The sequence below is a fragment of the Chelonoidis abingdonii genome, unplaced genomic scaffold, assembly GCF_003597395.2.
Source record: "Chelonoidis abingdonii isolate Lonesome George unplaced genomic scaffold, CheloAbing_2.0 scaffold0027, whole genome shotgun sequence".
Taxonomy (NCBI): domain Eukaryota; kingdom Metazoa; phylum Chordata; order Testudines; family Testudinidae; genus Chelonoidis; species Chelonoidis abingdonii.
This window is the reverse complement of record NW_027424288.1, coordinates 797,574-817,160: the sequence shown is the minus strand read 5'-3', so window position 1 is coordinate 817,160 and position 19,587 is coordinate 797,574.

The following is a 19,587-nucleotide window of genomic DNA, read 5'->3' as shown; positions in this document are numbered from 1 at the left end:
GTACTCATGTATGAAATACATGAGAGTACATCAGGGATAGACAATTATTTTTTGTAAATGTCCAGATTTCTTGGTGAAGGCATGGCCAAGGTCCAGACTTCAGAGAAAATTATAATAAAAAAATTAATAACAATAATAATAAATAAATCAAAATATTTCAGGGTCTGTTCAAAAGTGTCTGGTTGACCAGATTTGGCCCACAGTCTGTCTATTGGCTGCTTCCAATGTACATCTTCTCTGGTTCTCTAGAGCAGCGTTTCTCAACTACCGATCTGTGGACCAGTGCCGATCCCTGAAATCTCCGACACAGTTTAGGAAGGCAGCAAGCAGGCCCCTGGTATCAAAGAGCTTGAGAAACACTGCCCTGGCGGATTCTGTAATTGTGCTCTTGCTTATTGCCCAGTCTCCCCCACACATTCCCCGTGGAAATTTCCCTAAAGTAGGGAGGCTGTGACTCTGCCCCTTCTGTGGCCCTGCCTCACCCCTTATGCCTGAAGCCCTGCCTCTGGTCAAGTCAGAAGCTGGAGCGGGCCAGGAGCCACAGATCCTCCACCTGCCTGGGCTGTGGGGCCCAAGAGCAACCTCCGGCCCATGTTCTTGCCCTGTGGGCCCCCACCTAGGGCAGGTGGAGGATTCCCGGCTCCCCACAGCTGCCCACGTAGCTCTTAGGCTGACCTGGCTCCGGCCAGGGTACGGGGCGTCAAAGCCGCTGCCTGGCCATGGTAAGACCTGGGTGGCCAGGCAGCTGTGAGGAGCCTTGGACCCTCCACCTCCCCTGGGTGGGGGGCCCAGGGGCAGGGACATTGACCGGGAGGCTGCCCTAAGACCCCCTCACCCTCCCGGGCAGGTGGAGGGTCCGTGACACGGTGCCTTCCACTGCCTGGGCTCCCTGGCTGGGCTCTACTTGCCAGCCTGGCTTAGGGGACGGGGGCAGAGATAGAGGGGCCCATGGCAAAAAGTGGGAGGGCCATGGCCCCCAGGCACCCCCATTCTGGCACTGATGCCTGCACGTCATAAGATGGAAATAGTAAATGTATTTTCTGCTTGCACCTGTGGAGCAGGGAAGGCTGGGGAGCTTGGCAGGAATCCCAGGGCAAGCAGAGCATCTCCTGAGCGATAAGAATGGAATAGTAATGGGAACCCAAACCAGAGCCTTATAAAATACAGTATCACATAGAACCTCAGGCCCTCCCAGTGTCACATCGAATCACCGGCTCTCCCAGACTTCGTCTTTCAGGTTCACATTGTGAGGCGTTTGCCAATCTCAGCCCATGTGAACATGGGCAAAGTTTGTTGGTGAACCTTCACTCCCACATCGGGCCTTGGGGACACACCACCTTAGCCTACGTGTTTTTGGAACAGGGTCTGTTGGGAGGAAGGAGGCCATACCCATATAGAGACATCCCTTACTGAGGAAGGGTACTCTGTGTGGGGTGTCCCCTGGGAGGTTCTCATTTGTCAAACTGAAATCAGCAAGTATTAATTCATTTCCACTTGCTGCAAAGCAAACTGTAGGGTTCAAACCACAAAGCCTTTCATAACTGAACCCTGCGGAGTTTCCACAGCCCTGACTTAAATTAGCATCAAACTTTCCTGGAGTGGCTTTCAATACTCTATTAGTTTGTACACATAACTGCCTTGAAACCAGGTATTCACAGTAGCTCAGTAGCTTGTTGGCATTGTTTTGTTATTCACTTTAGATGCAGAGTTTGAAAGGCAGCCAGTAGTTTCACTCTTATTCCAAACTTTTGTTTACATGCCGAGTTCCTCAAGTTCCAAGGATCTGTGTTTTCATTGCTCCTAACTCCATATCTGGCCAATTGTCCTTCAGGCTAAGGACATAGATTCTGGAGGGGGCTGTCAAGTATCCTTCTTGCTGTGCCAAAGCAAATATTGCAGAGAGCAATGCAAGTGCCTGAGATCTCTCCCTCCCACCCCTCTTTTGCCTGGGAATGAGGGCTCAAGATCAAGACATGGGCTTTGTTCCTGTGCATTCTGCTCTATCGGTAAGGTGCTGGGTCAGACCTTATTCACACCTCCTAATGAACTGAATACTTGTTCTTTGTTCTGTGTTAGGGTGGGTAGCTTTAAAACACATACACGGAGGGACCCAATCCAGCAGAAGTAGCTTGTTCTGTAGATGGTAGACAGATGTGCTCTGGAGAAATATCACCTAGATGAGATGGGGCCAAACCCCTCTGCCCCCAGCTTTGTATGTAACTGTGGAGAGGAGAGCAACGTCTGCATGCTCTACAACTCTCTTCTCTGATCCATGCCATTTCCACCTTGTTCCATCCCTGATGGACCAGTACTGTCTCTGAAAGTTCCTACTGCTCTACGGCCTTGGAGCCAGAGTGTTGCTTTAAATTACCTGGCTGATAGACTGCTGGTCAGCTAAGGGGAAGCATCAACTCCACCTCACTACTGCGTTGCCCCAAAGTCATTCCTTTGAACCCAAATGCCATCTAATAATCTGCCTGGGCAGCCAGTCTGACTCAGCCCCTCATTGGAGGGTTCTCTGAGCCTGCTATGGAATGCTAGACTACAGAGACACCCCACCCCAATAAAGAACCTCCTCAGACTGCAGATTTTAGAAAGTCCGTAATGGGACTGCAAAGGTGTTCCACATAACCAGCTTTAAAAGGAATCTGTCACTTATAATTGTCTATCTAAATTTATCTAAGATAAGTAGGGGATGTGGGGGACGTTAATGGAAACACAGATATGGGAGAAAGACTAAAGTGAAGGATTACCCATGACTTGACTCTCCATGCAGAAATGATGGCTGAAAAGTAAAATGAGGCTTCTTTGTATTTTTTAAAAAAGAATAGGAGTACTTGTGGCACCTTAGAGACTAACAAACTAAGGTGCCACAAGTACTCCTGTTCTTTTTGCGGATACAGACTAACACGGCTGCTACTCTGGAACTTTGTATTTTTAGTTTTTTGGGTCTATGGATAATTAACTACTGCAGCAAATGGTGGGGCTTTTATCAGATCCCAGAGGCTGCAGGAGGACTGGGTTAGAAAATGAGGGCTGGATTAACATATAAAGGGAGGCAGCTGAGAGGTAAGGGTTCCTGTTGACTGCAGGGAAATCCAATCAAGTTCTTTCCTTCCTTCATGTCTTTGATGTTGATAGGCAAATGTTTTTAAAACACTTTGTTTGCTCTAGAGCAGTTTGGAGTATTACTGAGAACCAAGTAGGTAAACAATATGCACAGCTTCCTCCTACTATACTTTCATGAGGTCACATGCATCAGACTGATCACCTGAGAATGTCTCGTCTAGCTCAGCACTGACTAAACCTGACTTCCTTACCAGAGCTTCCATCACTGGAAACAGAATCAAAACCCAGGCTGTGAAAGCAGTCCTCCAATTCCTGTTGAAGAATAAAGATGAAGGGAGTTACAGGCCAACTCACTGAAAACTAAACTAATGATGTATGGCATATTACTGTGTGTGTACGAATGTGGGCATTATAAATATACACAGACAGAATCACACACTGCTCGTCTAAACAGTCCCACTGATTTCAGTTTGACTTCAAATGTGATTAAGGGAGCAGGATTGTTTCTTGCTGTGTCCCTGTGTGTCTTTTATCAGTGTATTTGTATATATAAAACACCACTGTAATTAACCACTTAATTTAAAGGATCTATTTGTAACAAAAATAGAATCTTGGAGTGAGGAAGTGACCTAATGACCGTAGCACTGCGTACATATAGATCTGTATGATAAGAACAGGTATAGTTTAAGGTGCTGATCACTCTCAGTTCTAACTAAAGTCAGCTTTGCTGCAGGCATTCAGCACCTCTGCAAATCAGGGCCAAGATATCTGTGGTGTAGGCTCATATGTGTATCTAATGAAATCACTGCACCATCAGCTTGACATGTGGGTGCATCACGCAATTAACAATGACAAAAGTGCTGCTGGTGACTGGCACTGAGCCCGATTAATCCTACATGCTGACTAATTTCCCTTTCCCACACCCTCAGCTTACTGACCAAATAATGGGAACGTAGTATAGATGAGCCTTGAAGCTTGGTTTGAAAGTAACAAAACATGGTTTCTGCAGGATGGCAAAAGGAAATCCAAAGCCAGGGACCCTTCACCAAGAATTTTCTGTCAGGATGTCAGCCCTACTTGGGACTAACAGCAAGTGTAACCAGCTAGACTATGTGGTGGTGTGGAATACAGTTGGCGGGAGGGACGACACTCATTTGCCTCAGTTATGCACTGCTTCCCAAGCCCATGGCCATGAAAAATTGATACCGTCGCCTGCTATGGGCCTGATCTTGCCAGCCCAAACCTTCCACGGAAGGCAATGAGAATTTTTAGTGGGCAAGAAATGGGCGATCAGGTGCATGATTGTGCTACATTTTTCTTATTTTGTTGAAGCATTACTCTCTTGCCACTTGAAATATTCTGGTTCTGTGGTTCTCAAAGCATGGTGCATGGACCCCACCTGGGCTCATAGGGATGACTCTCCCTTGTTTCCAGTAGTTAAATTGCATTAAAAGGCGCTAAAATACATGGAGTACTTTCCTAATATTAATTTTTACATTCTAAGCAGTTGCAGAAGGATGTGATGTGTTTGCAAACGGTGGGGGAGACAGTCTGTGCAAATGGGAATGGGAGCAGGTGGAGTTCATGAGACACTCTCAGTATTAAGATGTGGCTGGCCACTATGGCTGCAATCCCATCATTCAAATTCTTCTTGGATTTGCCTTCGTGAATTCAAAGCATCAGTCGTAGTTTTGCTAAATAAGGAAATCTGATCAAAGCCCCTGGCCTGGGGAGACCACACATTGTTGTGTCTCAGAACCGAGTTTCCCTCATGTTGGTGCATGGTTGGAAGAAGTCAAAGATTGGCTCCTGATTAGAGAAGCCAATTAGTTGCTGTGTTTGTATGCTCTGCACATAGTGCAATGGGCATTGTGTTGGTGTTGTGTACTTTCTTTGATGACCAGTTCAGTGTGGGTAATGCTTTTCACATCAATCTAGATTGCAAGGTGACTTGCAATATAACCCAGCCAAGCTCTTCACCAGATTTTAAAGTCTATAAACAGGAGCAATCTTTTTTTTTCATCCCAAAGGATCTCTGTGATTCACCCACATAGTGTGCTGAAGTCTGCCTTAATTTAGCCCTAGTAACTTTGAGTCTTTTGCAGAGGGTGTTAATCAAGGCAAATTTGTCCAGTATGTCAGCGTATGCCTGACCACTGAAATGCAGTCATTTAAAGATGGAAAGTATCCATCTGAAATGTAAGCATAAAATTATTTTCCCCATATATGATTGACTTCACACAGTGATTGGTTTTGCTTTTGATATAAGAATGGTCTAAGTGTTTCTCACCAGTAAGGAAAGGATTGCTGAATAATTTTAACTTGGATCTTGACCCAGACACCAATATAAACTAGCAAAGGGAGCTGGCCTGGAAATGGAAAATGGATCCAGCTCAGGTTGATAGTGATTGAAAATCACTACCTGGTGGCTTCTTGGTGGCCCATATGAAATGAGTTTGCTGGGTCTTAGGCCAGATCCCAATGGGCCGATCTTCATGTTACAAAAAATGTTACTATAATGAACAACCTTATTGGCAGTCTTAACAGAGAATCAAAGGGCAGAATAAGCCTGAAGATGGAACTAACTTCTTAGCCCTAGCTCTGTTCTCTCTTGTTTAGAGTGGAAAAGGTGAGCTATTGCTGCTTGTGCTGTACGTGTTCCACACGAGGATTTCACTCCAGGGCTGTCAACCCAGGGCCTTTCACAAGAACTAGATCCTCTAAAACATTTACAATAGAGCCAGGTGCGAAACAGTTTTCCCATTCCATGAAAACTTCCAAACATTTCAAAAATTCTCCGGTTCTTCCTCAGATGAGCTAGAAACCTTTTGTGGAAAACGAGAGAGAACGAGGCACCCTGAATAACCGAGGCTCTCAGATCCCTGTTTTGCCTGCCTCTGGACTTGAGCCTGGCTCTCCCACATCATAGGGAGGACCTGAACCATGTAACTATTCTGGGGTGTGTACACTCTGACTCCAAATTCCACCCTTGGACGTGAGAAACCTTCCCCTGATGCATTCCTGTGAAAAGTTTTGGTTTCAATGGACTGATTTTTTTTGATGAAAAACAGTTTAATTTGTAGAATATCAGGGTTGAAAGGGACCTTAGGAGGTCATCTAGTCCAACCCCCTGATCAAGGCCGGACTAATAATCCCCAGACAGATTTTTACCCCAGTTCCCTAAACGGCCCCCTCAAGGATTGAACTCACAACCCTGGGCTGAAGCAGGCCAATCCTCAAACCACTGAGCTATCCCTCCCCCTATTTGAAGAATCCCTGAGTAGCTCTACAGAACAAAACAGCAAACTTCCTCTGGCCCAGGTTTTATCTCTGCCGTTAGACAGAGAGTGGCTTCTTGTGTCTAACTGTCTACAAAGCCTTTACACCAGATTCAGGGGACATAAGGCAGGATTTAAGAAATTGCACGGTCCAGGCAGTCTGAAAGCCGGAAGAATGGGGACGCTTTCAGCATCCTAGAGTCTCTTGAACCACAGGTGTTACACTGTATTGCTAGGTGTTGTTTTTAAGACTAGCCAGCTGTTAAACGACTACAGCTAGGCATGACATAAGTAAGTGCCTTGTATGCTTCCCAACACAGCTCTCTACTGCACCTGGGTCCTCCTGCCTGTGCAGCACCTGTGACTGGTGGTCTAGTGCTGAGATTCTAAGGGCCTGTATATGTACAAATACAATGGCATGAAGGGAACACAGCTGGAGGACAGGGCTGGGGGGCGGGACTGGGGGTGGTACAGCTGCACTGGAGGTGCTGACAGCGTGGGGCTGCCCAGTGGCCCTACATTCTGCTCCTCCTGCCCTGTGTCTTTCCGGTACACTGTACTGGCTATAAATATCTTGCTGGTACGGCATACCGGACTGGACCACCCTACTTGCACTGCTGATAACATGTGTCAATTTCAATATGAAGACGAGATAGCCCAGCTGTCTGACAGAAAAAAGCGAGTACATTAAACAGTTGCACAGGGTTAGGTTTAGGATTAGGATTAGGACACCGGCCTGGGAGTTGTGGGGGGGATCCCAGCTCAGCCATTGGACATGCTGGGTAACCTTCGGCAAGGCACTTCCATTCTCTGGGGCTCAGTTTCCCCATCTGAAAAATGGGGACATATGGTCCCAGCCTTTCTTTGTAAAGAACTTTGCGATCCAGGGCTGCAGTGTAAAAGCCAATTACTGCAACACTCTTTATTTCACATCTATCACATGCTCAGTTTTCGAATAGTGAGATTTTTGTCTTGAAAAGACAGCATTCTCTTGTGATTGGAACTCTGGGGTGCCAATAGCCCTTGTCCACTGTTAAAGAGCTACAGCTGTTAAAAAGAACGACTTCCCCCTGAGAATACCTCAGCTCGCAGGTATGCTGCGTAGGGCTTGTCTGCACTGTGTGTCAGTGAACATTAGAAGTGTGAAATTCCACTGTGCACTAGCACATTGCATGAGTAGTGCACACGGATCCTACTGGCATGCACTAAATGTTCCCTAGTGCACACTAATGTAATCCCATTTCAGACAGTACTATATTAACTCACACTAGGGAACTTTTAGTGCATACCAGCAGGGTCCAAATGGGACAGTTCATACACAACACACTAGTACAAACTAGAATGTACATTGCTCTGGTGGGGACAAGCCCTGTCTTCTCTGGTTCACAATGGTCAAAAGACCACTTGTTAGTGTTTTAAACACTGTTTATTCCCAATTCCAACAGAGCTAGTTTACAGCATGGCTTGGCGGACATGTGGCTATGACCACGCCGTGTTGCATCAGTGTTTTAAAATCATGTTAATAGACTCCTAGGGTATAATTTTGTCCTCTTATTCCTGTATTAAGCCCAGTACCTTGTACAGATGCCTTGTTATGTATGGATTCCGGTAAAACAGTTTTGCAATTAATCATCATGGAGTTAGAAGATTACTGTAACTGGAAACAAAACCACCATCCTTCTGCTTTACTTGAACTCTGCTATACCCTGCGTGGAAGAAAAGAAACAAGGCTGAGGGCATGTCTACATTATGGCGCTGCTGCAGCACAGTGATAGCACTGAAGCTATGTCCTTGTGATGTCGTAGAGAAGATCCTTCCTTCGTTGTAGGAAGTGGCTTTTCCATCGCTGTAGGAGGTAATCCACCTCCCCAAGTGGTGGAAGCTAAGTGGAAGGAAGAATTCTTTTATTAACCAAGATGCATCTACAGCAGGAGTTAGGTTGGTTTAACTCTGGCACTCAGGGGTGTGAATTTTTCACATCCTAAGCACTGTAGCTATGGTGATGCCTAACCTGAGAAACAGGAGACTGCCCATATGCAGATGTCGCTGTTGCTGCTACTTTGCATGGTGCTGGAGCCATTCCATTTAACAGCAAACAAATATCAACACACAATCTCTGTTTGCTAATGGGCTTTGTTTCCCATTGAACTGTGCTCAGGTAAAGATTTAACAGGGTAGAATTATATGCCCCTGCAATAAAATGCATCTCATAATCCCATGTGTCTGATTCAAATCTCATGATAACCACTTTCATTGTGCCCAAATAAATGCTGAATGGATGCACACGCTGCCCATCCATCAGTGAGTGAGTGAATTATGTGCAGTAAGGTACTTGCCTTTAGTAAACTAGAATAAGAATTTATTTCTGGATGTGCATCCACTTTTTTCTGTGTTGGGCTCAGCATGTCAGACTGCATCCTACCTCCCCTGATAGGTCTCCACATGGCATTCAGCGTGACAGGGCTCAGTGTACTGCAGCACAGCTTCTCATAGTGTGTCCAAACTGATTTGATATATACTGACAGTTAAAGTACAAGGCAATAAGCATGTATTCTAAACATGCTATCGATAGTCACTGGACTGGATAACTGTCTTCTATTCAGGCCGTGCATTTCCAGTCCAAGACTCAGGCAAAGAACAGAAGCTGAATAAATGGATAAAGTTGCCTGTTGTGGAAAAATTATGACTGATGCATTCTGGTCTAATTTAAGCTGTTCTGGAGGTCTTTGTGCTCATGCCTTGATATAGTGCATTGTAGTATGGTTGCTAATGCATGGATCAGCCTGATAGGATGAGGCAGTTTTCTAGCCAGTCATAGTTGGAGGAAGGTATTTTTCATAGCTGTAGCTATTTTGAGACTCTATCTAAGATACTTACATGCTCTCCATCACAGTAATATCTTCGTGCCTCACAATCTTTAATGGAAGAGATGATGGTAGCAGCTAATCATTGTCCTGCTTCCCACTCACCTCTGCTTTTGCTCTGGTTTAGCTCCAGCCAAGTGCTGATGTCTGGAGGTGGAAGAATAAATTGCCCATCAGCACTCTCTAGGGCCATCCATTGGCACCAGTTCAGTGCTTTTCTTTGATTCAGTAACACATCTGAAAGAGGATAGCAACGTGCTCTGATCAGTACTATCGAATGCCACAGACAGGTCCATGCGTACAGTTATGGGCATCCTTCTCTGCCTCTATAGGGCACTTCTTTGCATAGATGTTCGGAGGTGCTTCTTAGCACTTTCTTCATTACCTTGCTCAGGAATTGGGAGGCTGGATACCAGGTGTTAGTTTATGAAGTCTGATGGGCCTGGAGATTTCTTGAGAATAGGCTTGAGAGCAGATATAGTACATTTCCAGTATCAAAAGCGGGAAGCCACAGATAGCTTTTAAAGATGTCTGACTTCACCTACACTCTTGTTTACTATGGGGTCCATTTTTTTCTGTGTTTGGCATGGCCAGAGCTGTGATAGTGCTGATTAAAGGGAACAAAGAGGGCCAGAGCAGAGGTCGATAGACCTCTCATTTCACCCTATCCCAATGCACTTCCATCCTGATGGACCCAAAAAGACACATTTGCAGCTAATATACTCCTTTAAAACAGCCTGATTGCACTGACCTCCATAGGGCACCAGAATGCGGGAGTAGGGTCTACTTGCCTCAGGCCTCTTCTTGATTTTCCTACCCTTTTCAGAGGGTAAACTTGGTTTCTTTGTCTGACCCTGCATCATGTGGCTGGGCTTTCTGTTGGGAATACCATCCTGTATTGTTAAGAACCAATCCTGCCAGGTGCATGCTGAGCACTCTCATAGTATCCGAGCTCAGGCACTATCTAGATTAGGATTAAAGGGTATTCTTAAAACACAGCAGCTAACATGTTTTAACTACCATGGTTTAACACTTCAGTGTAGACAGGGTAAATTGCATTTTAACATGTGAGCTGGTCAGGGTGAACCCTAGTGAGGAGTTTAGGCTACACATATAACCAACTAACATGTTAAAATACATCTTGCTCTCTGTGCACTTTTAAATGCACCTATTGTCCTTGATTAGACAAGCCCTAGGTGTTAGTAATGTTGAGAAAGCTGAGTGCAGATGGGCTGCAGGCTGCTGAGACCACTTTAAGCACCAAGTGTCTGCAGAACTCATTAACTGGCTCTTGCTTGGGAACCCCAACTGTTTGCGTAAGGAAGCATTTGCCCTGGCGGATAATAGTATGCTGATTTGTCTAGGTAGGATGTAAGCTAAGTGAGTCTGCATTATCATCAAACAGATGATAGTCTCTTCCCTTTGCATAATCCATTAGGATAACCTAATACCAATCAGAGTGAAATCCTGGACTGGAGTTTCTTACCTATCCCAAAGGTATTGTCGCTATGCCCTGAGCAAAACCTCGTATATATCTGTTATGAGCAGGACTTTAATTCTCACAATATTTCCAGGAGTCCCCCATTTATCACCCCACCCCCATTTGGGGCTCAGGGTTTCAGCCCCACTGGGAATGCCAGATCTCCACGCTGAAAAGCTCTGGCTGAATTTAAGCCCTGGTTATGTGGGAAGATTTAACACACCTGGCTCCAGCTGTGGTGACTAGAGAACCACGGTTACCAGACTTGTTTTTAACCACTTCAGATTTACTCTGTCTGAATACAGTTTGCCCAACCAGTAAGGATTGAAGCAAATATTGAACCCAAATTTGGGAACTGCTCTGGGACAGTGTCAGTTTCTTTAGATCCTAAAATATACAAGTATTTCCTATGCAGCATCCCTGCAAGATGTGTGCTGTTTTTCTCTCCTCTTCATATATAGAATCAGTAAATGGGGGAAAAAATGCAAATCCAAAAGCTTTGTGCTTAACTTATGACAAGGAGGAGTGGTCAATAAATCATGTAACATTTATGATTATTCTGCATGTCCAGTCATAATTCTATGGGTCACTGTCCGTTCTGTCAGTGTTTTTGCAATGGATCTTTTCATCCCCTTTGTCCACTAAAAGAAGGAAATGGAAAGAGGGGAATGACAGGAAACTCCATTTGCTGTACACTACTCACTGCCTTCAAAGGAAACTTGTTCTCAGATGAGTTATGCTAAGTAAAGTTGTTTTATGGTGAGAAATCTGTGATCTACTGGTGATGATGGATGCCTACCAGTGCACCACTCTAGCAGCTATAATTACGTATTTGTGTTACGATAGCATCTAGAAGCCCTAGACAGGTGAGAGCACTATTGTGTGTAGGTATTGTAAACATATAGAGGAGACAATCCCTGGTCCAAACATTTACAAGCTAAGTGCAATACCAGACACAGCAAGGGGAAGGGAGAATGGGCTAGAACAGTATTACAAGTATATTTTTAATAAACAGGCTTTGTGCAGTGTGAGGGTAGCCAGTTTGATTTTGTTAATAAATAAAATAAACATGAAAATCAGCCATCACATCAACTATGATTTGTGGACACAAGCTGTGTTACAGGCGTGGTGGGGTTGTGCTGTGCCAAAGTTCTCGCGCATAGACCTTCCTCGGTTGATGTTTTCAAAAGCCAAAGCTGCTTTTTGACATCTACAGTTTCCAAGGTTCCAGATCAGTTCAAAAGGACATTTTTATTCCCCTTGCCAGTGGAGGTACTGTAAGGATTTTCAGAAACGTCAGTTTGTGGGGGGAACTTCAGTTGGTTGCTTAGTAATCCACACGCAACATTGCTGAAGACCCAAGCCATGTTACGGTGAAGAAGTGTCTGTGTGTGTGGGGGGGGCAGACTTTGTGTGATCTTCCTCAAAAGAAGGTAAGGTTGTTCTGAAAGGAGGCTGTTAGGTTGAGCCTATCAAGGTTGCTGCCCCTTTAAAATATTCCTGTTACTGGTTTCTGTTAGGGCTGTGGTTCTTATGGTGGCTTCTGCAAGAATCCTGTGGGCTGCAGGAAAGGAAATAGGCACATTTGTGAAACACGTGTGAGTGAGTAGAGCCTTGGGAATGGCAGACTATAGAGTCTCTCTTCACCCCCACGTCCCAGACTGTGTTTCTTGGTCATGTCTGAGAGTTGAACCAGGGCCATACAACACCCACCCGGCATCTGGCTCTAAGGCAGGGTCAGACAGAGCGCATCATTTGGAAATACCTATGGTGCAAAGAGCATACAAATGCTCTTGTATGAAGTGCAAACTGAAGGTCTGAAATCATGTGATTTACAAGTTATGTAGCAGGCTAGCTACAATACCAGCTTGCTGTGCTTGGAGGATGATATATTCAAGTGAGGCAGTATTAGAGAAGAGGGAATAATGGGGGAAATCTTTAATAAACATTTTGGCAAATGCTGAATCGCTTCCCAGGTAAGCTGTAGTCCCACTGCCTTTTTGGTTCCCTTTTCCTAGTGAATAGATTTTTGTTCATACAAACATTGGGAGAATGGCCATTCACTGCATGAATATTATTGGTATTAGTGTAGCATTTAGAAGTCCCAGTCCTGGGCCAGGAGCCCATTGTGCTAGATGCTATACAAACGCAGAACAAAAAGATAGTCCCTGTCTCAGAGAGATTATGATCAAAGTATAAGACAAGAGACAGCAGATGGAGATAGACAGACCCTTGAGGAGTGTGTGTGTGTGTGCGCAAAGGAAACAATGAGACAATACTTGTCAGCATGACAGGCAGTGGTCTTAATATCCCAGCAGCCTAGCGCCCATATTTTCAGGCCACTGATGGGTCTGGTGCATTGACACCAGCACTCGCTATTTGTGCCAGAAGCTTTCCTCCCAAGACAGTTATAAACCTTCAGACATCCAATCGGGGAGCAGAAACGATACCATGTGATTTCCCTCCCCGCTCACAAACTATTAATAATAGTGACAGTAGATGCCCATAATTTGCAAACAATCCCTAGGCTGAATTATTTTGTGTAAAATATGTTTCTGATTCTACAGAGCCTCAAGGCCTGTGATGAAGGCAGTTTAGAATGAGAAGGAGGGACCAGTCTAGCTGCCTCCTCTAGACACTGCTGCTATATAAGATGCCAGATTTATAGAAATGTCATGTGTTTGCAGATAACCTGGAAACAGAAAGCAAAAGCTAAATTAATTGGAAAAATTGTTCATTATGAATATTTGCCCAGGGCTTACACACTATTCCTTTTCTGTAGAACTTGTGGTAGCACTGCAGCATTGTTACATACACAGGGGTATTTCCCAGATGGAATTTGAGAAACTTAAGTGGGTTTTTTTTTAATGACTACGAATTTCTTAATAAATCTGGAAATCCCTTATTTCCCTTCCCCTCCCAAACCATCAATTATAGGCAGAGAAGTTACATATGATGTACTTGAAGTTAGGGAAATAGAGAAGTGGGATTTTAAGGGCTTGTCTACTGGAGAAGAGTTATACCAATACATACTGCAGTGTGAACTTAAACCAGTATAGTTATACCAGTATGACTCCCCTCATGGAGACTCTTATTCTGGTATAGGAGTGCCTATTTTTTTTTTTTAATTCACTTGTGCTGGGAAAGGTGTGTAACCTAAACTGAAAAAAGCTAGTTTTATGCTGCAGTAAGAGTGTTCACACAGGGAGTTATTCTAGTATAACTATATTGATTTAACTACATCAGTATAACTGGTCAAACATTTCTGTATAGAGAAGCCCTTAGTTGTGGCCTCTGTTCCCACAGTACATATGTGAACTAAAGACATGTCTAAGAAGTTACCCTTCAAATTTCAAATTACCCCTCATCCTCTTTTAAATTATAAGTTACTTTTATTATCCTTGCACATTCACATTCGTCTAAAGCATCTCTAAGTGCTTTACACAAAATGTGATTACTTCACCCACCAATGAAATGTAGCCACTTCTGGAGTGGAATGCAAAACTTCTTAGCACCACACCAGTTAGAGCACAAAGTGGAAAAATATAACTAGCTGAAAGTGCACGCGGGGGAGAGAACGACTTTTATTTTATAAAGGTGTTCTAACTGGCTATATTATCAAAAAGATACAAAGTACAAGCCTCATCCTGCCCACTGGCTAATCCATAAAATAGCTTTCAGTGTTTTCCCTTGGAGCAATGGCTTTAAATTTTAATAGTGTACTTTCACCGGATGTTATAAGCTGATACAAAGTTTACCTGGGGTTAAGTAGGTGGGAGCCTTGGAGAAATGAGGAAAGCTAAGGAATGCAAATTATTTTCTACTCTTGTATAAGTTTCTTTCCCTTCACGAGAAATGTGTGTTTGAGATTATTTGGAACTAAATGCTTTTAAAATTCTGATGATTTGATTCCTCCTTTTAGATGATTCAAAATGTCACTGAGGGAAAAACCTTAGAAATACTAATAGAGCTACTGGAGCAATGGAGGTACAATCAGTGTAAGTTACATCCTGGAAATTAATGGGTTCTATTAGTAAGGTTTTTCTATAATTTGTTACATTACAAGGATAATCTACCAAGAAAGGGTCAAAGGTTCTGCAAAAGATCATAAATAGCTGCTGAAATCAAGATTAGAGAATGTAGAGAAAAGCCTAGGTCTTTTTGCTGATCTAGGGGGAAAAGTGTCTTTCCAAAGACTGTATGGTAAAAAGTTCAACTCATGATGGTCTAGAAACAGCAGTTCTCAAACTGTGGTCTATGGAGCACTTAACACATTGTGGGAAGCTGGCTGGTCCTATTGTTGTGTCTGTACAAAGCCTGGGGATCTGTAAGACTGCTAAGAACAAGGAGCAGGAGCCAGCCTACCTGCCTCTGCTAAAGGCTGCTGCTAATACAAGAGGTGGATACAACATCTGATTCCTGTATTGATTTTGTTTGCTTGTATGTTCGCCACCATCTTGGTTATTTCTGAGAGTTGAACCAGGGACATACAGAGCCAAAACCATTAGAGTCTCCATCTTGAGCTAAAGAGCTAACTCCTTTCGGCAGGAACTGGACTAGCCTTTCTCTGTGAATCAGGCGCAGAGAGGGACGCGGAACGCATTCTGTACAGTGGAGTACACTTGCATGATTATATTCTGTGGACATCAGCTTGGAACTGATGAAGCAATTGAGTCAGAAAACACAGAAAAGCAGCTTTAGTGTCTGCTTAAAAGAAAGCATAACAAAAAAAAAACAAAAACCCAATCCCCCCACTAACTTGCACCATACTATCATTTCTCCAAGATCTAATTGCCTATGCAGTCAGTCAACCAGAACATGTACAACTATAATAACATCATCTGCCAACTCCCTATACTATCCTATAGAGAGGAAGCAAAGACCACCCACAGGGACTGTGGTCACCTGCAGCAGACAAATGTTCAGGGAAGACTAGAAAGAGATGACCAGGCTGTATGTCCAGGGAAGTATGAATAAAGCAGACCAGGCGGGTGAGTAAGGGAGACAGGGAGCATGTGCTGGGGGAGAGGAGGACTAAACTACTGTGACATGTTCCCAATCTCTCTCTTTTCCCCTGGATGCAAGTGTCAGAGAAACATGTGCTGTAGAGTAGGGGCAGAAACAGGAAAAGAATAAATAGGATTTGAAGAGTCAATGAAAAAAAGCAAAAGGGCTTTATACCACATTGAAGACAGCTAAAATATACAAATACTTCTCCATGTATGCAATTGCAGTAATTGCACCAGGGAGATTATGGGATCAGAAATAGGAAGACAGGTGAGATATGCACTCATGATTGGCAGGAGAGATGTTCAGAAGATACTCTATTAACATCAATGGTGTGAGTTCATGCTCTGTGAAGTATGAAAGCCCCTAGCCCAGGAGTCAGTCTGACTGTTAAATATATTTGGAATGATTGATTATAAAATTTGTTCTCCATTTAAAGCCACAGGTGGAAGTAATTACCAGCAGGTGTAATAGAGAGAAGAGCAGCTTCTAAATTAAGACAAGTGGCCTGATTCTCCATTTCTATGGCTGTAAATCAGGAGTTACTTCACAGCTATCAATGGAGTTTTGTGAGTGTAAGCAAGATGAGAATCAGGCCTATGGTGCATAAAACCACTGGCTCATAAAACTAGACTCAGGGGAAGCTGCAGGTGCTCACCATCTCTGAAAATCAAGTCCTCTCTGTGTTATCAGAAACATTTTCAATCCTCAGATCTCAAAGCACTGTGAAAAGTGATGTTGTTAGCCCCATTAATGGGTGGGGAAACTGAGGCACAGAATGGTTATGACTTGCTCAAGATCTACAAGCAAGTTAGTGGTAGATCTGGAATAGATTCCAAGTCTGGTACACTCATTCTACAATAAAACCCCAATTCCATCAGCTGGTTGGGCCTAATTTTACAATATGTGGCATCCAGTTTTGCATAATTCCTTGGCAACAGCCATTTATGATGGCAGATTTGCTGGAATCTACATATGCTGCACTCAAAGATCAACTAACTCAGTTTATCACAAATGCATATGCAATTACTAGTCTTCAAATTAGCAACACCTTTCTGAAAAGAGGGTCAGATTCAACAATGAATCACACTGGCGGTGCCGTTAAGCAAGGTGAGAGATTGTAATGGAATGCAGAGTATTTATCTTTGATTGCATATAGCAATAAAAAAAAATCAGAACTTGGCAATGTTACTATATTCAGACTGAGATAAATTATAATGCAGGGATTATTAATTCATTATTTGCTCTGCTTTATTAGGAGTATGAACAGGTGAGAATTAGAGTTGTCAAATCTCTCGGTCCTTAACTCTCCAATCTTGTTTTTCTTGTCTTCCAGCCATCCCTCAATCCCAGGTATTTACCTTTATTTCTAGACCTAGGTTTACCAACATCACTGACCCAAACCTGCCATCTCACTGCTTGCTGCTCTGTGTTTGACATCAGCAAGTTTGAATTTAGAAAGGGAGATTATGGAAAACTTCATGTGCCTTTAAAGAAATGTCAAGCTGTCTGCTCGGCGGTTTTGTCCCTTATTTTGAGCCTCTCTCACATTTGAAATGTAGCTTCACAAATTGGGGCCAGAGCAGCTTAAGGTCTTTGCTTTAGGAAGGATGAGGTTGCGGTTAATGAACTGGTCCAGCTCCCAGTTCTCATAGATTTCCATGTGTAACCACAGACAAGTCACTTAAACTCTCTGTGCCTCAGTTCCCCATCTCTCAAATGCGGCTTACAGCACTTCCTTTCTCAGTATTATCTATTTAGACTGTCATCTCTTTGAGGCAAAGATTCTCTTACAAGGGGCATGTACACCACCTAACACAATAGGGCCTTTATATGCTATGATTATACTAATGAACACAACAGGTGGTAATGGAAAGCTGGCTGATCACGTATCTCATCCCTTTAAAATATGTAGTGCCCAAAGGAGCAGTGTTTATTTATTTGACTAAGCCTTTTTAAAGCTGTTTTTTAATTATATTCTTAATAAAGGCACACTGGGTCTGTTAAGAGGCAGCATATTATTCTTGAATAGTGTACCCTGGATACTGCACATGTTGGAGCTTTTACCTGTATTTACAGTTAAGCTTTGTTCTGACCCTTTTCTCTAGCGGGAGCCAAGTGCCAGCGCGTCTGCCATACAAAGGAAAAGTTTTTCATTGTTTCCCAAGAACAAGGAGAAACAAAGAGTCTCGGATTGTGGGGGAAAGAATGAAATAATTTAAAGGAAATAGTGAGAAATAAAAGGAAAGAGACCATTTGCTCTGAGAGGGCTGATAAAAAAGCCCAGAACAGTGGAAGAAATAGCCAGAGAGATTAACAAGGGGGAGGAGGGGAGAGAGAGCACAGCAGCAAGAGGTAATGATGGAAGGTGAAAGAGAGAGGCAGAACAGGAGAGGGGAGTTTCCTACCTAAACCAGGGTGGTTTTTGGCTTGCTCGACCACTTCCCTTTACAAGAATCCAACCCGCTTCTCTCTTCTCACTTTGAGCACCTGCTAAGCACAAAATAAAGGAACCACACCAATGCCTCACACCAAACTGAAAACAGCCTGGGTCCAGTCCTGCAGCCCGTACGTGACTAACTTCATGCACTCAATAGGTTACAGGATCAGGTCCTGTATTGCTGACGTGTTCCTAAATGTGAGAGGGGTGTTACAGGAAAGAGTCCCTGTCATTTAACAGTGTAACCACGGGCTTTGTCAGATGGCTGGGCTGGGGAATGGGACAGTCGGGCTCCCTCCTCTACCCCCTCACTTTTCTCTTGTGCTTCTATCCTGAGAGTAAGAGAAGATGTCCTGTGACTGGTTTCCCCCCTTCTTGGGCAGGGGAACTTTGCTGCTTCTTTCCTGTAGCCTTCTCTTCCTCTTCCATTGTGTTCTGTGGATGTGAGTCAGGAAGGATTAGTTGGAGAGGGTGAGTTCCCTTGCCTGGTCTCCGAATTTCCCCGCTTCACACCCACTGACTGGTTCAATCAGGGGGAGTAAATGTTAAGGGGGAAGTCTCTCCAAGGTCCACTCTGTACAGTTGAGATTCCCTGAGCGGGAGGAAGAGTGGTCCATGGCTAAAGCCCAGACCTGGGAGGCAGGAAATGTGGGTTCTGATCATGCTGAGCCTTAGACTTCCTGTGCCTGAGACTTCATCTCTCTGTTAGATTCCCCACCTGCAAAATGGTAATAATAGTTACCTCCCTCAGGGTTAGGGGTAAGGCTGTTCTTTGAGACTGTGGGGTAGAAGGTGCTATGGGAATACAAAGTATGCCTATGTTCAAGCTGTTAGAGGTAGCTGAGGCATGTAGGCTCTACCCACCCACCAGAAACTTTCATCATCATCATTGGTAACATCTGATTGGCTGTTTTTGTCTCATTATGAGACTGGCTGTTTGGGGGGATGTCAGGGTGGATGGAGCAGTCTGGGGCATGTGGAGAGATTACAAGAGGCAAGGGAAAGGGGTACTATAAAAATAATAATAACATGTACCTAATGCCACCTCAAACATTTTCTTTGTATGTTGTCTGCTACTTCGTCAAATCTATCTTCTCTACGTATCAAGAACTTCTGGTATGAGGTAGGTCAAAGGACCAGTTTGATATTGGAGGCTCAGTTGGAGCCTTCCCCCTTAAGGTTCATTCTGAATATATTCCTGATACCTGGAGGCTGCCTGGTAACAAGACAGTGTTGTTCCAATGAGCAGCTTTTGTTGCTAAAAAATTAATGCTACACAATGGAAAAGTTGATCCCCACCAATCATTGACACGTGGCTTGGTGATATGGCTGACCTCACAGCTAACAAATAACTGGCATTCGGCAGAAGGGCGATGCCTGAATTTGGGATGACTTTTGGGTTGACTTTTCAGAGGTGTATGACTAATGCAGACCCCCTGGAGATAGATA